Genomic DNA, 14,834 nt, shown 5'->3' with positions numbered 1-14,834 from the left:
TAAGCATTGGCAATTAATCGTAGAACTTTGTTTTGGGTGCCTTGGATTACTAATTGGTTTCATGCCTTAGTGTAACTCCATATTTTCACCCCATAGGTCCAAGCTGGTTCTTTGATTGACTGATAAATCAATCTCTTTGATTTTAGGTCAAGTTGAGAATATCTTCCACCTAACAGTACAGTTGTTTGACTTTGAGTCTACTCTGCTCTGCTTTTTGTCTAACATGATGTTTCCACTTTAACCTACCATCGAGATATATTCCGAGATATTTGGCTGATTCTGCTTGAGGAATTAAGTGATATAATAAGGTTTTGTCATTTCGCCGCAACGCAAAATTAACATGGACAGATTTGGAATCAATTTAATTGCTGAAAAATTAGCTCTAAGAGAAACTTGTGAAAATCGACTGTCCCAGTTTTTCGACAATAAGGACAGGACTTTTACAAGAGAGGAATAAAAAATTATTTATCAAATGACAACAAGTTCTCTAATAAAACCACGCATTTTAACATAAATTGGATCACTATAAGTATGTTAAATAAAGCCTACAATTTCCTATTGTCATATTACAGATGTAAAGATATTTTGTATCCATAAACAATTATATTCAAAATATTCTCAATATAAGGAAGAATGTCGGGTTATCAAGACTGAAAGGTATCATGTGTCAGGCTCAAGGAAACGTTATCTTTTATAGGTCAGTTCGTTATGTTGTGGCTGTAGGCTAGATCCCAGAACTTTTCGTCTCCTTCCACAACCCTATGTCTTAGAACTATCCTAGGTTAATAAACTATTTTAGATCCTAGAACTTCGAAACCTAGAAAACCAACAAACTTGGGAGATTTCTGGGTTCGTTTACTATGCAGTTTTGATTTACACTTCAAATTTCCAAGAGAAATAGGACCTGGTAAAATATTTTAATATAAAATGTACAGAATAGCAGACATTGTACAGTTTCTCATTTGTTCATTGGCATGACATATTTTATGCCCCGTACGTTTTCTTCATCTTCAGTAAGTCTTACTGTACAAGTTTAAATACAATTTATATGTGTAACATATGACTTATCCTCATACCCTGCTTTCGGAACAAAATGCCGGTCTAAATAATTTCAGTCTAAAAACAGTCGTAATTGCTGTTGTCATTGTAATTGTCATGGAAATCTTATTTCATCATAATTTATTAATAGGATTGCATATTTTCCTGGAATTCCTGGAATAAATGGTTAGAATATTAGTTATATAACCACTGTTTTCTGTATGCAAGGGGCTGAAGCAATAAGTTTTTAAAATAAATAATAATTGCAAGTTTATGCATAATTACAATGTTATTTCAGAAAGATTATGATTGAATATCGTTACACATTGCGATTCAGACAAATGGTAGGATTTGCCTGTTTAAAACAGTAAAACTGTTTTTTAATAGATTAAAAATAATGTCAATTATCAAAGTCTGCCAAAATCATAATTTTTAGTCTCATTTAGGTAAATATGGTAAGATTTGAAACGATCCAACTAGATTTATATTGGCTAATAAAAATACTTCAGTGCTTCGTTCGAAAACTTCAGAAGCTATCAAATGAGGTATTTAACAATTAGAACTCAGAGCTCATAAAAGACAATATGGGTTAAAGAGAATAAAATCGTTTTAAATACTAATATGACGGTTTCTATTTATATTTGAAGCCTTGGCAATACTAAGTATTATTAGGCTAGATTTGATAACTGTATTGATGCTCCGCCTTCACAACCATAACCATTTTCAGAACAACTTGTGTGACAGTGACTTCTCAGCGAAAAAATGGAGTAACTCGTGAACATTTTCGTTCGATGATTTTTTATGACTTTGGACATGGATTATCAAGACAGGAGTTCATGTGTTACTTACTTCGACTTGGAGTAACAAATTCAATCGTGGCCGCAATCCAGAGACGAAAGTCTGAAAGTCGTTCAAAATAATTTCTTTTGCAAGAAAACGTTGATGCTGTGCCCGAAATGGTATTGCAAGATCATCACGTGACTTACCGTGAGAGTCATGCTTGAACATATTGCATGAACATTTAGCTTTTTTATTAAAAGTAATTAATAACTCAACAATCCTCCCAGTGGCCAATAAGCATTTCTTAAAATCATATTATATACATGATATGTGGGAAAATGACTTTTTTAAGTGATCTCTTGGGTAAAATATTATCTTAATTAGTCAGTTTTACTCTAAAGTCTGTAGCGACCTTGAGGCATGTCGAATTTTATAACGGTCTACAAAATATCCAGAAATATAACCCCAGATATTAAACACGGGCGAGCTGCCAGCAGCGCCAACTAGAACCCGATAACCAATAGCTGGCAACCCAGAGACGTTTATCTGGCATGTTATTGAAGGGTATTTCCATTCAGTCAGTGCTCAACCATCGTTTGGTTTAGACGTGCCGCCATCGACTGCCCAAGCCTCGTCTCCAGGTAACACCGCTGCCATCCGTTTTATCTAATTGCATTTTTCACATTTTTTATATAGCCAATAAATAACGGTCACATAATGTAAACACCACTGTTTCATTTTGTTTTATCTCCATTCCCCGAGCCACATCATTTACCCTAAAAGTCTATATATCTCCTTCCAGATCGGATGGTGCTAAACTTTTTAGTCTACGCACTTCACTATCACGTTGCACATTGGGGGACACTAACATTCTTTTAAAGTACATAGATATTTTGAATTACAATTGTTATAGGTTCTAGAGGGATATCGCGTTGTATTATCACTTCATTGTAGACATAGTACGGAGCATCGACAATGATACGCCATACTTTGTTTAGGAATCGTTATATGGTGGCTATATTAGACTATTAGCTAAAATATTGATTCGTATAGCAACATCTTGTTATCTAATGATAACTTGGATTTGTGCCCGATAAGCCAATACATTTGATATAGTTTAAGTCTAAGTTGCTTTCGTTTAGCAAGTATGTGCTTGTTCCCGGTCTAGACCGACGCCTAGTCCAGATGCCAAATTTAGCATCCTCAGCTAGAAAAAGTCGACAATTAATGATATTCACTAGTGGATATTTTAATAGGGCATGCCTTCAGTCACAGTTGTATTCTTTGATGCTGTTATTGGATCGTCATGAGATTAAGATGGTTGAGTTATCTGCATGTGTTGCCACAGTAATGATTTAGCTGTCAAAACTATTTGTTCACGTTGGATTGACAAAACTTACCTCAATCGGGATGGAAAATGTATTACGAAGATTGGTGCAAAAGTGTATTGATCATCATAGAGAATACTTCGAAAAACAATAAAATCAATTTAGTTAATAAATTACCGTCTTTTCATTATTATTTTATTATCAAAATATAAATAGCAACCCTCGTAATGTCGTCAAAATTAAGCGTGCCAAACAAAAAAACAATATTATTTCCTATGCCCAATATTTACCATCGGCAATCTCGGGTTTCCTAGTCGTTCGCGGCAAGATATTATCCGCCATCTATCTAGGCGGCAATACATTCGTTCGGACTCTCGTCTTAGAACAAAAGCCCCCGGAAAGATGTCGATGTTTCCTTCCCACACGTACGTATCGCGGTTGAAAATCGAGAGAAAACAAATAATCGCCGGTTACGGTAGGCGCACCTTCCACTTCACCAAAACGAGCGTACGATAAAACGGCTATGAATTCTTCATTATACTTGAGTGGTTCGGTAAGTATCCGTGTTCGATGAAGGCAGATGGCGCTGTTTTCTGACAGATCCGAATCATATTACTCAAACCTCATATGACGAATAGTGTACTCAAAATAACACAAGTTTACAAATTCGAGTCAACTTTTGGCCCCGAGCACATGATTGTTAACGTTATTTGAAGATTGGTTTTAGTTTTCAAGCTCGCGCATGGTGGCAGCACTGTGCTCTAATAACACTTTTTTTTATCTTATTTTCGTGCTTCGTAACGTGTGAAAATGCAGACACAAAGTTACAAAGTAGATAAAACTTTAGATGTTTTTGTTACGTATGTGGATGTTATTCATTCGAAAAATGGCAAAGATGCGTATTTGCGGTACTTTGGTTTTGCGTGCAGAACAAAGCTGAACAAGTGGTCACTTGGTAAATATATATATTTTCCATTTTATGTTAACGTTATAACGTCCTTGACGTTATAACGTCATGAAGAGAACAGTAAGATCATATAGATGATTGCTACTTTTGCTTGATGAATTAGTATCAATACTAACTTTCAAAAGAAAGCTGTTAAAATTTCATGATATTCTACTCATAAGTATGTGAGTTATTGCGCTAAGAGTGACACTACTTTTGTTATTTTCAAAACGATGGATCAAAAACAATTTTGCACTGCTTCTTGATGGGAAAAATACCGTTCAAGCGAAGCAATAGTTTAAAAAGTATTATAAAGACTCTGTTTCATCAGAAACAACAATAAAACGTTGGTCTGCTGACTTCAAGCGTGGTCGTAGAGACACCCATGTTGCAGAACGTAGTGGACGTCGGGATGTGATGTGTGACAACGTTTGAAACATGGATCCATCACTCCGGAATCAAAACGATCGTCATCTGAGTGGACAGCAACTGGTGACAGGCTTATTTCGAGACAAAATATAAATTGTTCTACAAAAGTGGTATTGAGATGTTAGAGCGGCGCTGGAGTGATTGTGCGCCTCTTGATGGAGATTACGTAAATTACGTATAAATATCCAGACGTATCATCAGTATCGATGCTAGTTTTACGTACAGACAGTGATCCAATTTTTCGAGGTACAACTTCAAAAAATGCCTTTAGAACTTCGTCTTCATCACTGGCGGGCAATGAAAGCGATTTAATTATGACGTTTGTTCATAAAGTACAGTTTAAGGTGGCTCTACTCCACATTGGAAATAAAAAAAATCCATTCTGATTTCTCAAGCTATACAAAGTAATGCTACGACACAATGTATACAATTAATTGTACTTAATTTCGAAATATTAATTGATTTACATGTTTATTATAGGTAATTGGTCAATTGGTTGGGATTCAATCTGGATTCGCGAAATTTTGTTGATTTTTGTGTCTATGGGCTACAACACCAAAACATGTCCTATGGACCTATACACCACCTCACATTAAACTTGGTTTTATTAAGAACTTTGCCAAAGTGCTCAATCGCGAGGGACCAGTTTTCCAGTACTTAACCAAGTTGTTTCCAATACTGTCATACGCAAAAATCAAAAAAGAAATATGTGTCGGACCTGATATGTGAAAACTAATGGCTGCGCAAAGTTTACAAAATGTTTACCGCCCGATGAAGCAGGAGTATAAGAGCATCGTTTCAAAGTGTTGTTAACAACTTTCTCGATAACCAAAAATCACCGGATTACGAGCACGTAATCGATAATTCGTTGCAAAATTACAAGACTGGAGTTCGAATGTCTCTGAAAATACATCTTCTGAGTTCATATCTTGATTTTTTCTCACAAAAGACTGGTGACACAAGCGACGAGCAAGGAGAGCGGCTAGACCGAGGATTTTGGGACGAAGGCATGATGATTGTTGGACCCTAATGCGTGAAACAGATCCTAAGACATATAAAAGACTCAGTTCAACCTCTGTTTATCTTCTTAAATACTTTTTAATTCAATAAATGATCACTAATGTTAAAAAATAAGAATTTATTGAATATTTCGAAAACTAGAACCAATTTAAAAAACGGGCGGCTGATTTGGATTCAGCCTCTCAATTTGCCATATAAATAGCTTTATTGTTTATATTGGACAGCTCTTCAAGTATTTACTATTTCAACTTCCAAAAATTTAATTTTGAAAGTCTCCATTTCTCCAAAAAAGTAGCCGATGCTGCCATAATTCTCACCGACGGAAGACATCTTGCTTGCTCCAAAACTAGTGAAACTAGTATTCCAGACCCAAACACTTCGGGATTAAATTTGACGAATTCCGACATTTCTGGGGCAGATATTTTTTAATTATTTTAAATGAATTGCATAAATCTAAACGCACTTTTCTACATGTCATTTTATTGTGTCTTGATTGACATCTTTTGTCATCTTATTGTAAATAGAAGATCATCCCTTCTTCAACAAACTGAAACTAGAGATAGAAAATATTTTGACAGACATCGTTTGTCTGCTAAATAACTATAGTCCTTCCAATAGAACAACCAATACACGCCATAGATGACGTCGAATATACCGTCAAATGCCGTTTGTAAAAGTGTACTATTCGCTTTAAACTCTGAGCGGATTCTTCTTTCCCATTTTACTCTAGTTAAAAACAGACAGAATGGTGTTTGATGTGTCGGAACATGCAATCGAATCAGTCTATAAAATTCGATTTGTATTAGTATTGGTAGACCTTGTTGCCAAATATCTGCAAAATGCTTCGAAACATTAACGATAATAATTACAGGTCATAAGCCGACATCTCTATTTAATTTTTTCGAGCAGGAAATAATTCAAATCATTCAAATATTAAGTTACTGTGATTTTATTGGAAATATCTTTGGCGTCTTGCGACTGAATTTAATACTAATATAAGCATTACGGTTAAAATCTTCCAGAAAATTAAAAACAATATAACGTTGGATTCACAACATGCGAAGCGGATAACGAATAAAGGTCACCTTCGTGTTAGCTCTATTGGAGATCAAATTTATGAAATGTATAAAACAGTGTGCAGTTTTTTAAAACATAACAACGGAATATGCAGCCCTTCGAGGGAGGTAAGTAATCCCTCCACACACTGTTCGGAAACATAAGGATTTAAATAACGTAAATATACCCAACTAAGAGGTTTAATGGAAATTCTAGCCATCGTTTTTAAAATATAGAAGCTTTTAAAAGCATATAACAAAATTAAAGAACATTTATTATTTCGATTTGTATATCTAGACACGATATTGATATTTCAAAATCGGACCATCCTTGGCAAGACGCTAATAAAAAGAGTGTAAAGACAACAAAATTTGATGAAAAAAGATACAAGTTAGAATAACATTTAGTTAGGGCACGTAACATGCTGGAAACAGGAGTGGTTTTATTTCTGGAGCAGAGTTTAGCGTTTTGCCATGGGGAAACAAACACTTGAAAAAGTTGAAACTTGGGGGAACCATCACTTATTATTATAGATAATGCACCATACCTTAGGACACTGGTGGAAGAGATCCCAACAAGTGGATCAACAAAGGCTGCAATTATCAAATGACTTGCGAAACACAGATTAAGTTTTGAACTGTTTCAAATAGTTACTCGTAAAATATAAATGAAATATTTAATTGAGTTTTACGTAACTTACTTTTTTAGAAATAGGACTGAAAAAAGATACACTGTATATCAGATGGCTGAACAATATGGCCACAGAGTATTACATATTCCGACATGCAGGTCGAGAAGAGTATACAAGCAAGAAAATCAAAGATACATATAGTAAATTCAAAATAGCAGTGACACGGGAAACGTCGCAATGTTGCCGCAGCTATTTTGAGTGTTAGTACATTTAGGCTCTGACATACAACAAAATTTTAATATAACTAAAATATTTGAACAAATATTCTATTAAATATAATTTATTTTAACATTATAGTACATAAAATGGATTTATTGTCGAAGAACTTAAAACTACAATTCATTTTACAGCCACAATAATTTATAGTTTAGAGTTGTTTTATTATATATACATTGAGCTTTTTTCCACACTAGTATCGATAGGGTTCTAGACGCGTTTTTGTATGTAGTGGTATCCCCCGAAGGCCTTATGCACTTAATTAACAATTGTATATCTGAGTAATGTACTTTACTTTCATTAGAGAGTATATTTATGTTTTACGCTTAGTTCTTGTTTCTTTCGATGCAATGTATCCTTGTAAAGTTATTATGATATTACTATATTTCTCTTTAGTTTGTCCTGTTACTATCTGTATACATCTTTCTTGATAAAATTACATTTAATCATTGCATGCTCCCTAATGCATTTGCCATATCTGCAAAATAGTTAGTGTTATTTCTCTATTTATCCATGTGAACCAAACGTTCATGTATATTCTGAAGAATAACACACATGCTCATAAAGCTTTCACACTATAATACAATTAAAGTATATTAATTGTATATTGATCTCTAGTGGTTTCCTCTTTCATCATCCTGTCTTGGTAATCGTCAGCATTAAATCAAAAACCAAAATTCATAAAGATTTATTCAATCACAGTCACTTTCAGAAATACTAGTCAAGTTAATAACCAAGCTGTTTATTTCCAATCTATTAAAAACTTGCTCAAAATTCTACCATTTGTCAATGTCTTCTTCAAAGTGTCTGATTGAGCTCATACAAATCGAAGGTGTTATTTTCGGCAATGCCTCTTTCTAATCGATAGTTATTCCAACGTTTACCTTTTTCCATGAACCTTTGTTGTCTTTATCCTATAATTATTATCATCTTGCCATGAGCAATCCAATGTACCAATCTGAAATATGCATGGCTCTTTTAAATATATAACTTGATACTTCTTCCTTGAATTTGTTATATGTTTTTAAATATTGTATTCTTTTAAAAGCAATCTATGGAAGTTCCATTAAGCCTCTTCGTGGGTTATCCTTACACCACTTAAATCCTATATTATCCAACAATGTATGAACGGATGTTCTACATCTCTCAAATAGCTGAATATCTTTTGGATCTTTGTGTATACTACCCAGACTAACAATTTTCTCTGAAATAATTGTATTAAATTATGTTTCGATTGAAAAAAACTACTTAATGTTTTATAAATTTCGTACATTTGATCTCTGAAACACCAAGATTGAGCTTGATTCGTCGCCTGTTTCGCATAAACACTATCACTAGTACCACACACTAACCTTTTTGGCAAATTTAAGGTTATATTGTTTTTTATTTTTTGAGATATTTTAGTGACCGTGTCTGTACTAATTAATATACACTGCAGTTGTAAAGCCCAAAAAATATTTTCAATAAAAACCGTGGCGATTTCAATTCTTATTAAAACAACGTTTGTCGGTTTATAACTCGTAATTATAATATTTTGAAGACTTTTCAGACGTTTGGCAAACGGACAACTTTTGCAGGCTCATTCCGTTACATGTTCGAACTTCTCTAATAGCATTCTATCTCTTTTTAAATAGAATAAAATAACAAGGATAATCACTGCTATATTGAATTGACTATATGTGTGTAATTGATGAGATATATATGAGCATTTGGTTAGAATTCAGGAGAGACTCATATTAACTATTTTGCAGATATGGCAAATTAATTAGAATGCAGTGATTAAATCTTATTTTATCAAGAAAAATGTAGTAACAAAAGAAACTAAATAGAAATAAAGTGATATTAAAACGGCTTAGAAAGGAAACAAGAACTAAACGTAAAATACACTATTTGTATATACAACTGTTAATTAGATGGATTAGGTTTTCAGGGGCTACCATTACATAAAAACACGTAGAGAACTCTACTTCATGATGAGGTGGCGAGGAGAAAAGTTCTATGTAAATATGGTAAAACAGTCCTAATCTACATACTATTGTGGCTGTATAATTAGCTGTAGTCAGTTAAACTCCTTCGATAATATATGCATCATATATACTACAGTGTTAAAATAAACAATATTTGATCAAATTGTTGTTTCATTATTTTATTTGCTTTAGTATTTTGTTGTCAGGTTTAAAATGAATCAAAAGTCAAATATAATCACGTGCGACGTCCTGACGTCATACATTCTGATGACGTACATTGGATGTTTTATTGCCGTACAGGCAGAAATCCTTTGCCGGAAATCCACACTACAGCATTCATAAAGTGTACTTATCTTTGGAATAAATGTACTGAAGTAGATATAAATTTATACTGAAAAACATTTTTACAACTATAAATTCGTTTTCTCATTTCCATTTCATTGCTGTAAAACTACTGAATAACATAATACTCCTAGAGCCATCCGCATATTTAAGAATTCTTCAATAAACAGCATATAGTTACACACACAAGCAACAACTAACTGGACCGGTACTTACCTTAATGGGAGGAAAAAAGTCGGGAACTAGTTCCACCTGAAACGAAAAAGAACAGAGGAAAAACATTAGTGGATAATTTGCGACGTAAGCAATGAATTTATTAATTGCAATAACATAAATTGTCCGATTCTCGATGAAAATCGCGCTTTGCAGCGAAAACATCGAATTTATCGGGTTAAATTACGTTTTAATCGACGATGCTTCATTTCTCCTGTTATGTTAAAACCGTTTTGATTTATCGCTAAATTATTATATTAAACGATATTATCAATTTAATTATATTAAATTTATTAATCGATGGGGATTCGATTTGAATATTTATTAGTGAATTGTATCGTAATGTAAATGGTAGTAATAATTTATATTTAAAAACTACTGTTTCATAAAAAGTTAGGGTGTACAAGTAAGTTTGTTCAGATAAATTGATATTATAAATTTAAAACGTCAATAGTAGAGTAGAGCAGAGTAGTATCTTGAGGCAATTCCTGTATCTCTTCTACACTGCTGATATTTCAACAATAATAGATACAGAACTTTAGGCTCTGACATACAACAAAATTTTAATATAAATAAAATATTTGAACAAATATTCTATTAAAAATAATTTATTTTAACATTATAGTACATAAAATAGATTTATTATCGAAGAACTTAAAACTACAATTAATTTTACAGCCACAATAATTTATAGTTTAGAGTTGTTTTATTATATATACATTGAGCTTTTTTCCACACTAGTATCGATAGGGTTCTAGTTCGCGTTTTTGTATGTAGTGGTATCCCCCGAAGGCCTTATGCACTTAATTAACAATTGTATATCTGAGTAATGTACTTTACTTTCATTAGAGAGTATATTTATGTTTTACGCTTAGTTCTTTTTTCTTTCGATGCAATGTATCCTTGTAAAGTCATTATGATATTACCATATTTCTCTTTAGTTTGTCCTGTTACTATCTGTATACATCTTTCTTGATAAAAATACATTTAATCAATGCATTCTCCTTAATGCATTTGCCATATCTGCAAAATAGTTAGTGTTATTTCTCTATTTATCCATCTGAACCAAACGTTCATGTATATTCTGAAGAATAACACACATGCTCATAAAGCTTTCACACTATAATACAATTAAAGTATATTAATTGTATATTGATCTCTAGTGGTTTCCTCTTTCATCATCCTGTCTTGGTAATCGTCAGCATTAAATCAAAAATTAACATTCATAAAGTTTTATTCAATCACAGCCACTTTCAGAAATACTAGTCAAGTTAATAACCAAGCTGTTTATTTCCAATCTATTAAAAACTTGCTCAAAATTCTACCATTTGTCAATGTCTTCTTCAAAGTGTCTGATTGAGCTCATACAAATCGAAGGTGTTATTTTCGATAATGCCTCTTTCTAATCGATAGTTATTTCAACGTTTACCTTTTTCCATAAACCTACCTTTGTTGTCTTTATACTATAATTATTATCATCTTGCCATGAGCAATCCAATGTACCATTCTGAAATATGCATGGCTTTTTTAAATATATAACTTGATACTTCTTCCTTGATTTTGTTATATGTTTTTAAATATTGTGTATCGACCTTAAGGCATGTCGATTTTACATCGTGGAATATATTATTAATTATAATAATATATATTATTAAGAATATATTATTATTTATATTATGAATTTAAAACGTCAATAGTAGAGTAGAGCAGAGTAGTATCTTGAGGCAATTCCTGTATCTCTTCTACACTGCTGATATTTCAACAATAATAGATACAGAACTTGAAACATCTGCCGACGACACAGTTATTATGGCAAAAGATACATCTCTGCTTAGAGCATTAGAAAAAATATAAGTGAGAGTTAACAAAATCCACAAATGAACCAGAGATTGGAAAATGAAGCTTAATATCTCACTTTATCACTTATCGGATACCGAATCGTCCAAGTAGAATAAACGAAATACCTTGATTGGTTAAATTATAAACATTACATTAGATAAAGAGCAGATTGAAAATCACAGAATATCAAAGATATTGGTTTATCAATTATCCCTATATATTGGAACTTGTGGGAAGTCTCTTTTTACCAACTATGAATTTATCTGGACTGGGCTTAAAGTTTATCGTGAGCTCCGAACCACAGTCCTCAGCATTAAGCCTACCGACTGGCGAGTGACCAACTTTAGAAATCATCCCAGAAGACATCCGATCTTACCCAACCTCTTGCCTCTTGCCTAGAACATTCACAAATTTTAAACAATCACAAACATAAATTTACGATCACAGCAACGTGGAAGCAATATAGATATATTTCGCAGGCTTATGAGTTTGAACAAACCGAAAGCTTTTCTAAAGGAATGGCGTTTAGATGAAGGGTTTAGTAACATGCTCTTAGATGCCAAATAATTGACATCTTGCTTGGAAATAAATGCGAAATTCAAATATTCATAAATATTAAGACCACGAAAAGTTTTGAACAGAAAACCGTTTTTTTGTTTTCCTACGAAAGTGCAGATGAGCAAATGAAAACTCCAAAAACTGAATTAAAATCTAAAGTGAACTGCTTCTTTGCAGTATTAGATGTTACTATTTCATCTGCTAATGAAATATTTGAGTTACTATTCTCTCATTTTGTTTCAAGTTTTTACATTTTTGGGGAATATTAAGAATGTTGGCAAGCATTCTGTCCCAAATCGATTTAATTTTTGTAGAGAGCTTGATTAAGATAAACTACCGATAAAAATTGAAACGAAATTGTACTCGCTACCAAATACCAATTTATGTCGCTACCTACAGCTCAGAGATCGTTCTCTAAATTTAAATTAATTAAGGCTTATTTACGATTTAGAATGGACCAGGAATGGTTACAACATCTTAATATCATTTCTATAGAGTCTGACCTTTTTAAAGCAGCTAAATATTTAAAACCTTATTAACAAATTTGAGGAAAGTAAAGCTAGAAAAGTATTATAAGATTTTTCTTTTCTTCTTTTTCCATCAAATATGTCTATTTTAAAAAAGTGGGCATTCTAAATATATTTTATTTGACATTTTGTTTTTTAATAATTTAGAATACCTGTTTTATAATGTATTGTTCTTTAGTTACTGTGCAATACACATTTTAATAATATTTTTTTCTGTGGGTACTTGCTGTTTCTAAATTTTGTACCCATTAGCTAGGTTAAATTTTAACGATCATCAAATTATACATATAGATATCAATAGCTATAGATAAATAGGTTTAGGTAACATATCAATTGAAAAGTTTCCGGCCTACCATAGTAAAACAATTTTTTTTGGCAAAATTGTTTTTTTTTATTCAACATAATTCCCTTCAATGCACTGATTATAGCGACCCTCCAACTTTTCGATACTATTTTTGTAGTACGATTTGTCCTTTGCTTCAAAATAGGCCTTAGTTTCGGCGATCACTTCATTCGACGAAAATGTCTTCCCAGCGAGCATTCTTTTGAGATCTGAGAACACGAAATAGTCGCTGGTGGCCAGATCTGGAGAATACGGTGGATGAGGAAGCAATTCGAAGCCCAATTCATGGATTTTTGCCATCGTTTTCACTGACTTGCGACACGATGCATTGTCTTGGTGAAGCAGCGCTATGTTTTTCTTCAAATGCGGTCGTTTTCCGGTGATTTCGTCCTTCAAACGGTCCAATAACGCTATTTAATAGTCGCTGTTGATGCTCCTTCTTTTTTCAATTCAATGGTAGTCAATGAAAATTATTCCATGCACATCCCAAAATACAGACGCCATAACCTTGCCAGTCGACTGTTGCGTTTTCCTATGTTTTGGAGCGGGTTCATCGTGTGCAGTCTACTCAGATGACTGTCGACTTCGGAGTGAAATGATGAAGCCATGTTTCATCCATTGTCACATATCGACGCAAAAACTCGGGTTTATTACGCTTGATCATCTTCACAACACTGCTTCGAATTATCAACTCGTTGTTGTTTTTGGTCAAAAGTGAGCTCGCGCGGCACCCACTTAGAGTTTTCTCATATTCAAATAATCGTAAATGATACAGAATACAGAAACTCAGCAACAAGCCAAGTTTTTGCTACAACTGTATTTTTTCCCTTCAAAAAGCAATATTTTATCAACACGCGAGTTTTTATGATGATTCCTTTTTATCCATTTTTTTTCACAATAACAAAAGTTGCTTCACTCAAAATGTTATAATTCACAAACTAATGATCCGACAGCTGTCAAATTTTTACACGCATCTTTTCAGGGTTAGGGATGGATTTAAATTATTATATATTTAAATTAATTAATTAATTTATATGGATTTAATTCTAGTAGCGACATCTATGTGTCAGGCCGGGGACTTTTCAATTCACCTGTTAGGTATTAAGCTAAATTACGTGTATATAGTAGAATATAAAATACGTGTAGTAGATAGGTTAAATACGTTTTTTTGTTTATTTTTATTTAGTTATTATAACGACTGTTATGTACATAATTTATTTTAAAACGTTTTTTTTGTGTTAAAAATCTAAGTTTGATTATTTCTTAATTTTTAGTGAGTTCCTTATTTATTTTTTCAAGTCGGTTCAATTTTTTTGTCAAAAATATTTTATAATATATTTACATAGCCGGTAGTGGGATTCAAACCCAGAACTTTATACGATTTAAGACTAAGATTTTTTACTTTTATATTTTTAAGATTGTTTCGCGGATATTTCCTGGTTTCCGGACTATATTGTTATATTCGTATTTAAATAGAAACCTTTTTTTATTAAAAAATGACCAGGAGTTTTCCCAACGACCAATACACGCTACGTTCGCGA

At 32.8% G+C, this 14,834-nt stretch overlaps 1 protein-coding gene across 10 annotated transcripts in view; it reads right to left on the bottom strand.

The window, feature by feature from the left end:
• tou (bromodomain adjacent to zinc finger domain 2B toutatis) overlaps window positions 1–14,834 on the bottom strand; it is a 115,350-nt gene that overhangs the window by 43,331 nt on the left and 57,185 nt on the right. For all 10 annotated transcript variants that reach the window (XM_076412526.1, XM_076412531.1, XM_076412530.1 and 7 more), the window contains exon 3: window positions 10,030–10,065. The gene's annotated coding sequence lies outside the window, so the exon portion shown is untranslated. The remainder of the gene's footprint in view (window positions 1–10,029; window positions 10,066–14,834) is intronic.

The sequence above is a fragment of the Rhynchophorus ferrugineus genome, unplaced genomic scaffold (genome assembly GCF_030347505.1).
Source record: "Rhynchophorus ferrugineus isolate W39M unplaced genomic scaffold, kcgeb_rfMv2 rfM8, whole genome shotgun sequence".
In the NCBI taxonomy this organism is placed as follows: Eukaryota; Metazoa; Arthropoda; class Insecta; order Coleoptera; family Curculionidae; genus Rhynchophorus; species Rhynchophorus ferrugineus.
This window is presented reverse-complemented; position numbering and strand designations above follow the sequence as displayed.